The following is a 17,151-nucleotide window of genomic DNA, read 5'->3' on the forward strand; positions in this document are numbered from 1 at the left end:
CTTTTCTAGAAGGTGTTCCAAGCTCTTGATGAGTATTTTGGGGGAATTTCACCAATTAAAGGAGAAAGGGCGGTTCTGAGTAGAAAATCAGTAAGAAGTATTCAAAAATCCCTATCCCATTTCAGCAGCAGTTTCAGGCCAAGTTCAAGTATACACCTTGAGTCAGAATGGTCCAGAACTTGCTGTGGGAAAATATGGGCCCCTGATGACAGCTACCAAACAGAGTTCCCACATATACACATTAAATCTGGTTCTAGCGTGCCCCTATCATTCTGCCATCAATACTTGGAAAACTTAAAAGGTAGTGATTTTTCTTCTAAAACACTGTCCTTGAAGTATATTTCTCTAAGCCTCACCCTGCCTGTCCCCCATACCACTAATATGTTTGCTGGCATAGAGGAAATTCAAAGGATGTTTGAATCCTAACCAGTATTTACACTGCTGCTGAGTGTGAGTCTTTCAAAGGCCTCAAAAATGTGCATAGTGTTGATGTACCAATTTCATTTCTAATAATTTTTCCAAAGAAAATAAACAGAGATTTGTGCAAGGGTTTATTTAGCTACAAGGGTTCTTATTGTAGAGTTGTTTTATAATATAAAAATAAGTTAAAAACCTGAATGAACAGCTATGTAAAATCTTAAAATAATCTGTGGTGGATCCATACACTGGAATATTTTGCTAACTTTTAATAGCATGAATCATATCTAACCAGATGGAAAAGTATTTCTAGTATAATATTACATGAAAAAGCTTAGAATGCAGCATTTTGAACTGTATAAAACGTAAGATGGGACAAGAAATTGGAAGGACACACACCCAAACACTGAGTGGGATTATACATGAATAATGAACTAATCAATATCTTCTAGGGTCTTCTCTTTGCTTTTCTGTATTTCCCAAATAATCTACAGAACAATATACATTAGCTTTATATTCACAAAAAAGAAATTTCCAAAACAATAAAGTGTAGATGCCAGTGATTGGAAGCTCAGAGCTTTGGGAGAGCCAAGCTGTATGTGTCACACATAAGTTGCAAATGTGTGTGTGTCAACTTTGTAATGGGTTAAGTGGAGATGTGTGCTGTTGCTACTTTTATGTTAACAAATTACAATGCCTTGATTCCCTTCAGGGAATTTTTTTTGGAGGGAAACTTTGGATGAGTGTCTAATGTTACTAGTGGGTCGAAACAAAAAAGCTGAGGAATATAATGTTGGCCAGGGAATAAAATGTTGGGAATAACACTAAACTTCCTGCAGGTGCTGTGTTTAGAATTTCTGGGAATGAGAACAGAGGTTGACAATTTCTCTGGCCCTATACATGGACTGGTTTTTCCTCTGCCCCCAGCACCCCATTGCCTACACTTTCAGGTGCTCTAGGCCCTCTGCCCTTGGGCTCAGGAAAGTGAGTGATGTGGTGGCTGAGAAATTCAGAATACCCAGCACTAATCTGGTAGGAAGCACCAGCCCACATGGCTATGGGCCCGCGCAGGTAGGAGTTGAAGCCATTTAAGCTCAGAGTGGAAGAAATGTTCTTCAGAATGCAAGTGGCTGAAGTAGATAATATAAACAACAGGAGACTGTGGGAAGGAGCAAAAGAACAATTTTAAACTAGGTCTTGGTGACTGCAAAGCATTGAAGTCATTCAACCCCACTAAGTTGGGGAGCTCCTGGGTGGCTCAGTCGGTTAAACGTCTGCTTTCAGCTCAGGTCATGATCCCAGGGCCCTGGGATAGAGCCCTGTAGTGGGAAGTGGGGAGCCTGCTTCTCTCTCTCCTTCTGCCCCTCCTCCCCACCCATTTTTTCCTCTCTCCCTTTCTCTCTCTCTCTCTCTGTCTCTCTGTCTCTCTCTCAAATAAAATCAAGCAATCAATTCCAACAAGTTGAATCCCATCTATACCACTAACCTACAGAAAACCCTTCGGCATATGACCCTAGGCCCCAGCCTCCTCGTTTGTGATACAGAGACACCAAACTGATTCTTATATTCTCAGGAGTTATGCTCTATAAAGTTGCTATAGATGCAGTGAACACTGAATCACTGTGCCATTGTCCCCACGGGAAATACAGGGTTAGGTTCCTGCGAAATTCTTGTCGTGATATTTTTGTCAACTTGTCAATACATAAGGCTTGTTTTATATGTGTTTTTTTAAAGACACGTTGCTAATATTGACTCATTAACCTCAGATTCACAGTCAACAGCCTATATAATCCATGCCCCTGAACGAAGCTTATCTAGCACATCCATTTCCTCTACAAGGCACATCATGGCCCTCTTGTTCTTGGGAACACTGGACAGCATGTCAGGACTTTTCACAGAGGCCATTTTAAACAACAAAATGTCCAACATAAAACACAAAAATGCAAAAAAGGAGTGCTAAATAGACCACAAAAGGACACTTGTTTACAAGTGTTGCTTGTTACCATGTGAGAACTGAAATAGGAAAGCAGAACATCACCTTGTCTGACCTCATCTGGAACACGTGCATCAAGCAACTCAAATTCTTGTTTGCTCTGCAAGTGTGCATGTCCACTAGTAACTGCAAAAGTGCCACAAGTATTGACTTGTGGTTACAAATAAATTTTAGCAAGTAGATGAATTTCCAAATACATAAGCCCCACACACTGAAGACTGATGGTAATAATTGCACCTACTTGAGCAAGTTATTGTAGAGGTAAATGAATATTTCATGTCACATAACATTTGGTACATGTATACCAAATATCTGCTGGGAAAAAAAAATGACCTTTTTTTTGGTAAAATATTTGAAGTTCCTGTTAGAGTATTAAGCATCTAACTATGCATATTCCCATATACTGTAAAAAAATACTCTAGAAAGAGGACTACAAAACAAGTTAATGTTAAAAATCACCTAATAAACTGGTACGGTTTTTTGCCATGACTTTTTTCGAATGCACTTAAAAAAAAAAAAAAACCACTTAAAATAATACCATCTATATGTTTTCTGTAATAGGTTGGTTGCGATATAATTAAGACCTCTGGGAGATCTGAAGTGGGGAAACAGGGGAACAAATTAATTGTTTTGCAAGAAAACCTGCCCTGACACAGATAATTAACCCTTATTCAGAAGTAAATCATGTTATTTCCTCAATAAAACATGAATAGGAGTCAGTAAAAGATGCTTCAGTGTAATTTTTTTTTAACTGTAAGAACCACCTTCTTTGGGATTTATTTCTACTTTGTCGTGATAATAAACACAAAGGATCCTCTCTATCTGGCATAGAATTTCCTTGCCAGAAAGCAAATATTTGATAATAATGTAAGGAGCTGTAAACTCAATTTCTCTAGAGGTCTTCTAGGAAGAAGTTTACCTGTCCGGCCAAATGAATCGAGAAGATTTAGAATCTAACCTTCCTGGATGTGACCAGGTGGCCATTTTCTTCAAATTCATTCCTCATGACTCTACAGCACCTGAACCTTTCTTCTCTTTACGGCTTGGAGCTCAAAACTTTGTCAAGCTTTTTCTTGCTGCTGTCATTACCTTGTAGAGTTCTAGCTATCATATCTGTAATATCTGCCTCAGTTGTCTCAACTTCCAGACCCACTCATCCTGCATTCCTGGCTCTGTTTATGGGATCACTGTCCTTGTAGTTCCCTGGACTTGGGTTCACCATTTTCTTCTTCCACTTCCTTGCCACATGCCAGGGCCATCCAGTGACTTCATCCTGAAGGGATCAGTTTGCAGTGTTTGTAACATCCACCCCCATCTCTCCATCCCCATGGCCTTTTTCCTAGTTGAGTCCCACAGTCTTATTGCCTGAGCCAAGGCAATCAGTTTGTAACCACCTCTCTGTGATCTCTTACTCCAGGCCATTCTACCCATGGCTACCAAATTCCTTTTCATAAATGTGTTTTAGGGGCACCTGGGTGGCTCAGTGGTTGATCATCTGCCTTCAACTCAGGTCATGATCCCTGGGGTCCCTCTGCCTAGCCTCTGCCTCTCTCTCTCTCTCTCTCTCTCTCTCTCTCTCATAAATAAATAAAATCTTAAAAAAATTTTTAAGAATAAATAAATTAAAAATAAATAAATAACCATTTTATTGCCACACCTGGACAGAATTCTTTAGTGACTCCCCAGCACCCACAAAATGCTAACTCTCCTTTGCTTGGCAGAGACAACCTTCAGGGACCTCTCCATGAGCCTCCCTTGCAGCCTCTGCTCCCATGATTGCCTTTCAGGAAGCCCAGACCAGGCCTAAACCTCCTCTTGCAGCAGTTGGTCCTTCCCTCCAGAGATCCCGTGTTTGGTCCTCTCCTGGTACATTCCTTCTGCTTCCAGTTCCCTTCCCTCCCTCTTGGGTACTCTGCTGCTAAAAGTTACTTCAGGTCCCCCTCAAATGCCACCCCCTCCCTGCCACCTTGCCTAATCAGGCCACCACAGTCACCTTCCTCCTGAGGTCACAGTGCAAGCTTTGAAGCACACTAGAACCTAGCTTTGCTGTAATGCAGATATTTGAGGGCAAGGTTCTTCATTGGGTGAACTGAGATTTTTCTCTACATTTTGGGAGTGTAATGGGAATGGAGACATCCAAGAAGAATGAAATTTGAGGTGGGAAAAATACCAAATGTATCCCAAGAGTGTTGTGGAGAGGAAAAACAGGGCTTTTTCTGGAGTAAACACCTTCAAACCATCCCTAAACAAAAAGGATTCACGGCTTGAGGTCCCTCAGCCAATGGACCAGCCCACATCTCTCGGTTGAGCAAAAAGTTTGTGGTCCTCACAGCATGTAAGGAGACAGAGAGATAGTTCTCAAAGTACTATGTCCTTGGGGTGAGTGCAGGATGATTTTTTTCAGTGTGCCCGGGGACAGGGGCAGGGAGCTTGACAAATAAGGAACTTCTACATATTTTGTTACTTAGACACTTCTGTTCCAGTGGACGTGCCTAGCATTTCAGCAGGCTAGTGCATAGGTTGTATGTTCAAAAGAATGATGGAGAACTCCACCCAGAGAAAGCGATCTTAGTGTTATCAGGAGCTAATGGTAACTTTAGGGTGACTCAAGGGGCTTCTGCTGAGGTCCTCAGCCCCAGTCCTGCTCAAACTGGCTTATGCAAGGGGACATTCCGTGGAACACCTGCCATGTCTCCTTGGGGGGATGTGTTTGTTCTGTGGTCACATTCTTTCCCTGCTTTTGTCCCTTACCCCTCCTCCCCTTCGCTGATAGTTTTCAGCCCTCTGATCTGAGTAACTCCCCATTAATTAGGTCTTAGCTAGCAAAAGAAAACCTTTTTTTTTCCTTCCAGTAATCATTTTCTGTAAGGGAACAGAAGAACAATGCCCCTTTTAAAAGGCATTTCTCTAATCCATAGGAGGGAGATCCAGCCTTATCTAATATTTTAGATAAAACGGAAGACTCCCTTGGCTCTGAAAACAACAGTGACGAAGCTACAGGATTTCTGATGAAAGGGTTGGTGGTTTGATACTTGGTGTGGTAAACCGAACATCTCCATCCCTAGAGGGAACCAATGACTTGGTATAAAGCAAGGCCCTGAAAAGCCTCAGGGCAAGGTAGCCCTGTGCATACCTTAGAACTGAAACTCTAGCTGCTGCCTGGCAGGCAAACATTCTACAGAAAAGGACAAGATGGGGCAAGAATCAAAATAGAAAGCAACCTGTTTGAGAGGTTTCTGGGGTCGGAATGTTTGTGTCCCACTAAATTGGTATGTTAAAATCCTAACCCCCAAAGGTGATGGTAGTAGTAGGTGGAATGGTTCAGAGGGTTTTTGAAGGGTAGAGACCTCAGAATGGGATTAGTGCCATATAAAGGAGGCTTCAGAGAGCCCTCGTAGCCCTTCTCATCATGTGAGGACACATGGTGCCAGGTGTGGACCAGAAGAGAGCTGTCACCCGACCCTGCTGGCGCTCTAGGACTTTCTGCCTCCACAACTGTGAGAAATAGCTGTTTGTTGTTGATAAGCTTCCCGGTCTGTGCTATTTTGTTATAGCAGCCCACAGATCAAGACAGAGGTGTTTTTCCATTTTTAGCTTGGGAAGGAATCACGTTCGGAAATAGAACAAGTTATATAAGAGAAACTTTTTACATGTACTAATTACTAGGTTGCGGAAATTAATTCTTCACATTGTCTTAATGTATCTCTCAGATAGAGATCTAGAAATAAAGAGCATAGTAGCAGGGGTCATTATTTTGGGGGTAGTGGAATCACTGTTTTGGCCTGACTGTTGTTTTTCACTCTTTCGGGACAGTTCCTGTTAGCCTCTAGAACCCTGGTTCTCAACTTTGGCTGTACCCCATAATCACCTCAGAAGCTTTTCTTTAAATGTTTAAGCCCCACCCCCAGGGATTCTGGTTTCTCCGCGGTAGGACCTAGGGGGCAGTGTCCTTTAAATGTCCTCTAATGAGGGATGCCTGGGTGTTTGAGCATCTGCCTTTGGCCCAGGTTATGATCCTAGAGTCCTGGGATCGGGTCCCGCGTCGGGTCCCTGCAGGGAGCCTGCTTCTCCCTCTGCCTATGTCTCTGCCTCTCTCTGCATCTCTCATGAATAAACCAAATAAATAAATAGCCTCTAATGAGCAGATGGGTTGAAGACACTTCTCCAAGAGTCCTTTCCTTCCCATCCAACCTCTTCACTGTATCATATGGAAGATCGTTCAGATTTTAGAGAAGGAGACAAGGGGGTTTAAATGAACAAATCTGCTCTCTACTCTCCTCTGGCAGGTGCAGTGGCTTCTTGTTCTACTAAAATGCAAGTTCCCAGACTTCCATGTGTACAGTGGGGCAAGTTAGACTGCGAACAGGATGCTTTGTTCCCAGGCTGGTCATAGTAAGCAGCCTCGGGGAATCCTGCCCTCCAGGGGGTTCGAACCAGCTCCTGCTCTTCTGCATGGGTCTTTGGAGCTAAAGCCCAACGAAAGAGAATGTAATTCTTTCCAACCTGATGCATCTATTATTCCTGGGAGTTAGGTCTCTCTTGATACTCTCAGGGGAAAATGAGAGAGCTTGGATCAAGAATTCAGAAATTGTGTTTCTTAATTGAATATAGGTCTCCTGTTCTCCAAAAGTTTGCCTTATGCCACTTTGCTTTTATGAAAGACCTACACTGGCACCTGTTTTCACTAACCCAAGGAAATTTGAAGAGGATTTTCACCTTTACAAAGCAGTATTTACTTCTTTGCTTCACGTTGTTTCGGTTTATGAAAGGTTTCATAGGAGCTTCACTTACAGATAGCAAGGAAGACCTGTACCATCTAGTACCAACCCAATGGAACCTTGACTTTTCACACATATGTTTTGCTTATGTAATAAAAAAATAATTTTAAGGTAAAAGAAAATTGCTGCTCATTTGGGGAGTGATTAGTACTGCTTATTTCAATTACCAGCAAATAATCCAGGGGAAATCGGCCATCCCCTGACTATTGATGGTGTTATATTCATTTCATTGGGCAGTTTTTCTATTAGATAGATTTAATGGAGATAGTACCTGAAGGAAGATGATGGAGGGAATGAAAAGAAGTTTCACTGATATTGGTAGAATTCATGCTAATGAGCCGATGAGTGTGAAGGATGGAATAAAATAGGTAGGAAACTGTGCTTTCATCAAGAGAATATTAAAATATGGGGGAGGGGACCCTCCATTAGAATAATTATTACAAAGAAGAAAACTCCAGACCCTTTGCTGACAAGTAACTGTATGGGACGTGGGGCCTGTTACTTAAACAATAAGCCAAAAATTGCCTAGTTCTCTTTCAATACCAAGGGCCCAATCTACTCTACCAAAATCTAAAAGGTTATGTGAGGTTTCTGTTTGCCTCAAATTTTGAGTCACCAAAAATTGCTTAAAATAAGTGAGCCATCAGCCTGAATTTGGGAATTTTCCTATATTCCAAATATCCAATGAGTATGTTTGACCTCTGTATGTGACACTTACGTGACTTCTTTCTACCATTTATATTCTTCAGGTTGATCCATTTTCCTCCATATAATTTGTAGAAATCCTTTAGATATTTTTATGTTCAGTAAGAATAACTAAAATAATATTACCACTTATTAGAAATTTGTATACTTCCGGTGCTATCTAAAGTACTTTCAGATACTATTTCATCTGCTCTTATAGGAGCTTTGTGAAGTAGATGCTATTTTCTCCATTTTGAAGATGAAAGCCAAGTTAGTTCAGTGACATACCCCGATCTGTGTATCTCTAGTAAACAACTATGGATCTTATTAATTGCCAAAGTCTCTGGATTACATTAATAATACAATTTTCTCTAACATAATGGAATCGTAATCTACAGAAAAACTAGAAAGTAACCCAAGATTTCCCAATAAATCAAAAATTCATAGAATAGTAGCAAAATCATTTGTTTTTGGAAAGAAAATTGAGAACTCAGGAGAAAAAAAAATAACTTACCATGATGTTGCATACAAAATTACATATGTTAGAAATAGGCAACTTTTAATCTTCCCAGTGACCTTATGGGATAAATATTAATATCCCCATTTTAGAGTCTCTGGAGAGGTTGAATAAACTTGTCCAAAGTCACAGAGCTATTAACTGTGGGAGTTTGTATTCAAATCTACAACTGTGGAACTCTCATATTTGAGTCATTAACTTCTATAATGGCTCCCAAAAAGTTAATGACAGAGCAAGTATGAGAATTAGGGGAAAGATCATGTTACTACCAAATCAAGGTCTTGTTTATGGAAAAGATGAAACATTTAGGGAAATGGTATTTCTCTTCTCTATACCTGGTCATAGGAGTAGCCCTGCAGATGTGGCGGGATCATGATCTGAGGTTCACCAGCCGCAACCGCCCTATAGGATATCCCTGAGATCAGATGAAATGAGATGGGGAAGATGGAGAAGAAGAAACTCATTGCTCAATAGATTTCATCATTCACTTCCTAAAACTAATACCCAGGGTCTAACCCAATGAACTCATAAAAAAAAAAAAAAAAAAAAAAAAGAGGCAAAAGCTTCATGCCTTCAAATAAGTCAGCCTCTCTATCTCCACTGCATCCAAAGAGGAGTCAGAGAGGCTTAAAGGGGTGTTGTTGTAATTTGATATCATTATTTTTATTTGGTGGTTATTCTTATTTTTAAAACTCTATGCAACGCAGAAAGTAATGATTAACTAGAGCCAAAATACAGGGCACTGTATTCTTCATCAGTTTCTATTTTGAAAATTTAGCTTCCATCCCAAATTAGGCTTTGGTACAGTTCTGTGAAGAATAATATGAATGCAACCTGAGAAGCATGTATCAGAGGAATCAGATTTTGTTGTCAACCCCTGAATGTCTGAATTCTGACAGAGACCAATTTGGATGTGATTCAAAGAAAGTTCATGGTGTTGAGAGAATATAGTTCTGTAATAATGGAGGGCAGCCCTAAAAACCTGCTTCTCAAAGAGCTTATCTCCCTTTGGAGGCAGGGTTAAATGAGGAATTGATGAAATTCTGTGACTTTAGGACACTGAAAAAAATAAAATTCAGACTTGGCAGTTCTTCCTATTTCCATCTAAACTAAATTGGCTGCTCTTCTGGGTGCAATAATTTTGTTTTAATTTTAGAATTTAAAAAAAAGAAAACCTTAATTGTATATAATAAAAACAAAGACTTTAGATAGATGTCTGTTTTCTGTGCTCAGTTGGTGATTTTTATATATATTTCTTTTCAACCTCCTGCTCTGAATTTTTTTAGGCATTCCATCCAACTTCACTATATTGGAAATTCTCTAAAACGGAAAAGTAGAAAAATAGCAAAAGTTGCCCCTGATTCAAAATCCTCTTTGAAAAGCTGACAGTAAGAATACTGAATCATTTGGTAAGTAGAAATAAAATACCATGATCTCCATTACCTGCAAGATATGATGTATCCTCTGAAAATGAAAGTGTAGCTAACTTGACCAACTTGAAACTGTTACAGTCTATATCAATTCTCCATTACCCCAACTCAAGGCTGAATCAGTGTCTTTACTTCAAAACTAAGTACAAAAAAGAGAGAAAGGACCTAGCCATTTGAGTGTCTAGACAAAGGGACAGGAAAGAAATTGCTCCTTCCCTAATCTCCCAATACTGGTCCTCAAATGAAGGAGTTTTCATGACCTAAGACTTAGTCGTCAGGATGGATAGAACTGAACACCCATGGGAAGTTATGGTGGCTCATTCTTTCCTCTTGACTTAGAACCTGACCAGGGAGACATATTCAGTCTTGGCTTGTTCTTTGTGGGGAATATTAGTGTCTAATTGGATCACAAACAGAATGTGAGCAAGTCAGTCATGCAAGAAAGAAACCCACCTTCTGGCCACCCTTGTAAGATTTCCTACAGTGCATCCTCCCAACAGTCCATGAAGGCAAGAGTAGCTTTCCACTGGTCTTTATTTCCTAAAGCAGAAAGCTTCCTTGTATACTTAGGAAGAAAAGATTTGGCAATAGTGGAAATCAAAATATTTCTTTAGCCAGTGCAGCATCATCTGTAATCCATTGTACCCTTTTAAGCCAAAGCACACTTGCTTAATAAGCACTATGCTTCTCTTTTTTCATTTTAGAAGAGAAAATATAAAAGTATTCTCTGCTGGAAAAACTTCATACACAGTCTGACAATTGCTACAGCTTTTTCTTCTCAGCCCACAAGCTTAGATAATGATTAAACAGAATTTTCACTTCTGTTTGTCAAGAACTTTTGCAAATACGTCATGATTCCTTTTAATGATCTTATTAATCAATTTATAACTCCAGCCATAGCTTCATCATGTCCAATGTATTTTGCATTTGTAATGACACTATATAAAGTATCTCTTTTTTTAAAGATTTTATTTATTTATTCTTCATGAGACAGAGAGAGAGAGAGAGAAAGCAGAGACACAGGCAGAGGGAGAAGCAGGCTCCATGCAGGGAGCCCGACGTGGGACTCGATCCCGGGTCTCCAGGATCAGGCCGTGGGCTGAAGGCGGCACTAAACCGCTGAGCCCCCCTGGGCTGCCCTATATAAAGTATCTCTTAAGTCTACTAGGTTCTATTTGTCTCTGAGACCAGGTATTGACCTCATATTTATTATCAATATGTCCTCACTAACATAAGCAATGAGATACAATAACCAGAATGCTTCCTATTAGCCCCAGTGGAGAAGAGAATGTATAGGTTTTCAGTACTAATATAGGAGAGCTGGACTAGCATAAAACCATGTAAGAGATACTCTTTTAATTTACACCTGAGTTTTGTAACAAAGGTAAATAAGTAAACCATGCTAAGCTGAGAATGACTACTATCCATGATACTTGGTAATAAAGAAAAAGGGTGAATTGGGGCACCCAGGTGGCTCAGATGGTTAAGTGTCTGCCTTCAGCTCAGGTCATGATCTTGGTGTCCAGAGATCGAGCCCCACATTGGGAGGTCTGTTTCTCTCTCTCTCTCCTCTCCCTCTCCCTCTCCCTCTCCCTCTCTCCTTTGCTCATTTTCTCTCTCTGTTTCAAATGAATAAATTTTTTAAAAATTAAAAGAAAAGGTAAGGGAGAGTTGAAGTGGGGATGAATCTCAGAGTAAAATGTGTTCAGGATATGTGGGGATGGATGGGGAATACATGAAAGATGTCATTGATCACTAATATGGTATCACGGTGAGGGGAGGGAATCGAGGACATGATACTGTCCAAGTCACACTGGGGTGTTGGGGACTTTTCAGTTTGAGTGTGAATATGCCTTTTTGTTAAATCTTAATATCTTAAAGAAAATTGAATGTCACATTCTTCTAACTATTGCTTCTTGGGAAGATTATTGCTAACTACTTTTTCCATTCAAAAACTGATAGTTAAACAATGCTCGTTGAAAGAACTGTAAGAGGGGAAACTGGGTGGGTGGCTCAGTGGTTGAGTGTCTGCCTTCTGCTCAGGGTGTGATCCCGGGGTTCCAGGAATGAGTTCCGCATTGGGCTCCCTGCAGGGAGCCTGCTTCTCTCTTTGCCTATGTCTCTGTCTCTCTCTGTGTGTCTCCCATGAATAAATAAATAAAATCTTAAAAAAAAAAAAAAACTGTAAGAAATCCAGACCAGCATTGTTCCCAGCTCCTCTTCATTTCCTCCCTGTTTTCTCTTCTTTGACATTCACTTCTCAGTTTCTTTCATTGCCATGTTCAAGTCAATCATGAAGAGACTATGTATTTTATACTTTATTTTGATGTGTCACTCCTATTTCTGTAAAGGAAATAACTCAGTGAAAGAGAAAAATTCAAAACCCAAACAAGACATATCCGAATAAGTAAAATAAGTAAGTGACAAAAACCACAGAGTTGGTCTTAAGGAATTTTCTTTTGCTATCTAATCTCGAGAGGAAAATTAATTCACCTTTATATATCTCATTTGTCCATTTGTAAAAATCTTGAGTATTTGTGTGTGTTTCCCTTTTTTAAAAGTCACAATAAACAGAATTATGTAACTGGTATCTCCCATTTACAATGCAATTAATTGTGCAGAAACATCTGGAGAGGAAGGAGTACTTACTCTCCCATTCAAGAGGTAAGCAAACAGGTTATAGAGATCATGGATCTGCCAGGGTCACTTATTCTGATTACATATCCTGGGTTCTTGATCTACAAGATACTGCTTCTAAGGAACGGTTATTAATCAGCACTTTTTTTTATATCACTGAGGCACCAGTATCTATTTTTTAGCCCAATAGGCTATAGGAAAATGCATGGAAGATTTGTCTTGGCATCTGAAGTAAAAAAGAAGAGATAGGTAGATAGATATCTTAGCTTGGGCTGCTATAATAAAATACCATAGACTGGGAGGCTGAAACAACAGAAATTTATTTTTCCACAGTTCTGGAGACTAGAAGATCCAAGATCAAGGTCCATCAGGCTGTATTCCTAGTGAGTCCATAAGGGTGTATTCCTAGTGAGAGCTCTCCTCCTGGCTCGCAGATGGCTGCCTTCTCCCTGTATCCTCACACACAGTGGAGAGATAGGGAAGTAGAGAAGCAGAGAGAGAGAGGAAGAGAGAGTGCTCTCTCTTCTTTTTAAAGATTTATTTATTTATTCATGAGTGACACCGAGAGGCAGAGACACAGGCAGAGGGAGAAGCAGGCTCCATGCAGGGAGCCCGACGTGGGACTCGATCCTGGGTCTCCAAGATCACACCCTGGGCTGAAGGCGGCGCTAAACTGCTGAGCCACCCGTGCTGCCCTCTCTTCCTTTTCTTATGAGACACTAATCTCATTATGTGAGTCTTCTCCCATGACCTCATTTAAACCTAATTATGCCTCAAAGGCCTCACCTCAAATAGCATCATATTTGGGGTTAGGTCTTCAATATTTGAATTCTGGAGGGACGCAAACATTTAGTCCATAACATAGATTTAAGGCAAATGTATCTCCATACTAGATTACAGAACACAATAATTACCAAAAGTGTAGTATTATAAGGTGAACTCACGTCACCTGACAAGTTTTCTCTTTACAGAGGACAGATGGGGCGGGGGGGGGGGGGGGAATTCAGTGATCTGCCCAACCATGGTCAATTTATCATTTGTATTTGGTTCTTTCCCATTTTTGTGCTACAACTCATAGCTAAACTCATACCTACATGTGCTTTCTTCCCTCTATGTGAAATCTCTGCTTCCAGCAGCCTGACTTACACCTTCACCATTGTACCGGATCGCCTACTTAGCCAAACCCATTCTTTAGGAAAGAACCAATGAGTTGCTGATTACTCCAGGAACCATTCCCCGGACCCCCAGACTAGTTCTACTTGACTAGTTCTACTAGTTCTACTAGTCAAAATCTCATTTAGAGGCTACCCTCTCCTGAAGGGGAGATGGACTCAGAGCCCCTGTGACACATAATGGAAATTCTATCCACCACCTCCCACCCCAGGGATCCCTGCAAAGTCCAGGAGCACTTACGTTCTAGTCAGCTCCAGCATCAAGTTTCTGGAGCCACTATACTAGCTCATCTTATAGTGCCTCACTGAGCTATGTTGCTCTGAACTGTGTTAGCTAAGTCCTGGCACTGAGATTTCTTCCTCCATATCCATTAAACACCACCTCACTCAAGACCATTGTGTGATTGGTAGTTTCCAGAGACAGATGGATTTATTTGGTACCTTTAACAACAGCTTAATATCACCTATTGACAGTGCCTCATGATGAGTCCTCCTGCCCTCTTCCTTTGCTCCCTTCTCCCAGCCACCTACTCAGCTACCAAGTGTACCTAGCCACATCCCCCTCTGGAAAGTTTATTTATCTTTTGTTTCCTTGGCTTTTTTTTTTTTCTTAAGATTTTATTTATTTATTTTCAAAAGAGAGAGACAGCATGAGCTGAGATTAACCTGGAAAGGGGAGAAGGAGAAAGAAAATCCCAAGCAGACTCAAGCCCGACATGGGGCTCAATCTTAGGACCCTGCGATTATTACTTGAGCTGGACGCTTAACCGACTGTACCAATGAGGCGCTCCTTTTTCCTTGGCTTCTGCTAAGCCATATCCTCCTGCCACACCATCGCTCACCATCCACTTAAAGACAGTTCTTGGGATGCATGGTGGCTCAGTGGTTGAGCATCTGCCTTCAGCTCAGGGCGTGATCCCTGAATCCTGGGATCGAGTCCTGCACTGCGCTCCCTGCAGGGAGCCTGCTTCTCCCTCTCCCTCTGTCTCTCTCTCTCTCTCTTTCTCTGTGCCTTTCATGAATAAATAAATAAAATCTTTAAAAAAAAAAGTTCTCTCTCTAAGAGCAACTCTGGTGCCTGCTGTAAAGAAATAAATGCTCCACCCCTTTTCACCAGGTTCAATTTTTGAGCAACAGCAACTAGACCCTCTGATCCCAGCCACAGCATTTCTGGCATCTCTACTTCATTCAAACTTCTAAAAGCCATCCCAGCAGAGCATTAAGTATTCTGGGTCCCTTGCCAGGGTGCCATTTACTGTGTCACCAAAGAGTATCCCTATGGTGACAACCTCACCCCTACCTAGATTTCTCGTTTGACCCTTTGATTCAGCATTCCTGGGCTCCACCTCCAGGCAGACGCTTCTGGTTCCTGCTGGTACATGTTACCAGACACTGTTGCTCTTTTGGAAAATAATCCCTTAGCAGGTCCTGCTCATCTGCTGTCAGGATACACTGAGATTTGATACTAAATATCGATGGAAGTCCAAGAGAGGAGGTAGGGGCAGATCTTTTTTTTTTTTTTTTTTAAGATTTTATTTATTTGAGAGAGAGAGAGACTGAGTGAGCAAGAGAGAATGGGCAAACACTAGTGGAGAGGAGCAGAGGGAGAAGGAGAAAGAGACTCCCCGCTGAGCAGGAAGCCCAATGCAGGGTTCAATCCCAGAACTCCCAAATCATGACCAAAAGAAGACACCTAACTGACTAAGCCACCCAGGTGCCGGGTAAGGGCAGATCTTAAGGAGGAAATGCATTGTTTTTAAAGTGCGTGCCCCACTGAAGACTTTTGCAGTCTTCAAATAAAGAGGAGCGTGGTGGGGGGGTCTATCTCCCAACAAGAGGCTGTGGGGAGGAAAGTTCAGGAGACTCCAGCTAGACATCTTATCTCAAATTTCAGAGCCTCATCCCTTCCTTATCAGCACCTTGACCTTGGTGTAGAAAACTGCCTTAGTTGAGAATTAAGTGTCCTCCGAAGGTCTGTCATTCATAATGCAGTCCTGTGCCTGACCTTGAGCTTTCTCTGCCTGTGGATGAGGGTAATTGAAGGTAGGGCTCGGTGTGGTGGTAGAGATCTCTTTAATTGTGCACTGAAGCTCTCTGATCCTCGCACTTCCCTATAAAAGTTGAGATTAACCTGAGCCTGCTATTTTCTTTCTTCATGCATTAATAGTGTTCAGCAATATCTACTCAACTCCACCAAATTAAGAGCTTGAAAATAATTAGCATACTCATTTTAAATTCAAAGTTTTCCTTGAAAGTTAAGGTTTCCAAAGCTTGATTCTTCTATTATTCTATTGATATAATGTTATATCATGTGAATAAAAATAAGAAAGAGAACTATAAGTTATGATCTGGTATGCAATAATGAAAGCCCCTAAATCTCTGGGTACAAACATAAATGATTCTTTAATGCTTAATTTTATTTTATTTTTTTAAATAGACTCCTCGCCCAGTGTGGAGCCCAATGCAGGGCCTGAACTCATGACTGTGAGATCAAGACCTGAGCTGAGAACAAGAGTCAGATGCTTAACTCACTGAGACACCCAGGAGCCTTGATATAACTCTTAATTTTACATCAAAGTATTTTCCATAAGTAAATTTATAGTCCAACTACAACTCATTAACTACAGAATGGATCCTGTCTGAAGTATCATGGGCACAATTTCTTATATGTTTTGTCAGCAGTAAATGAACAGAATGATTTTAGTTTATGGTCTCAGTACAACATTTAAAATTGAGGGGCGCCTAGGTGGCTCAGTGGTTGAGCATCTGCCTTTGGCTCAGGTCATGATCCTGGGGTCCTGGGATCAAGTCCCACATCAGTTTCCCTGCAGGAAGCCTGTTTCTCCCTCTGCCTATGCCTCTGCCTCTCTGTGTCTCTCATGAATAAATAAATACAAAATCTTTAAAATAAATACATACATACATGAAATTGAATAATATAGCCACAGACAATATAAACCATTATATATTAATGCCTACCAAAAAAAAAAAAAGAATGTCTTTTGTTAAATGTTGACAGACTTGTGCCTGAATACTCAGTCCTATATCTTGAAAGGTGTCTTGTTCTAAATTATAACCTTAAAAAAAAAAGAATCACATCCCAAAACATGTAAAATGGAAGTTTCAGAAAGAGACACAAGAGAGAAGGAGAAAGAAGAATATTTGAAGCAATAATGACCAAAAATGTCCCAAATTTGACAACAAAAACATTCATCTACACATCCAAGAAGCTCAATCAACTCCAAATAGGATGAAATCAACACTGGCAAGGAATTAACTCTGTTGGGGATTTATTGTTTAACTTTGTGTGAATAAAATTTCAAACGGAAGATTTTTTTTCCAAGAAATTCTTATCTGTAATTGAATGGCTTGGTTATTTTTGTCTTTACTATGTCACTCCAGGAGGAAAGATTATATTCTGATAGTGCATGGGACCGGGAGAGGCTGTAGAAGCTTAGCTCAATCTAATGTCGAAAATTTAATGTCATGGTGGGGAGAGGTGGAGAGAGGAAGAAGAAAAAAT

Source organism: Canis lupus, chromosome 29 (genome assembly GCF_011100685.1).
Source record: "Canis lupus familiaris isolate Mischka breed German Shepherd chromosome 29, alternate assembly UU_Cfam_GSD_1.0, whole genome shotgun sequence".
Classification (NCBI taxonomy): domain Eukaryota; kingdom Metazoa; phylum Chordata; class Mammalia; order Carnivora; family Canidae; genus Canis; species Canis lupus.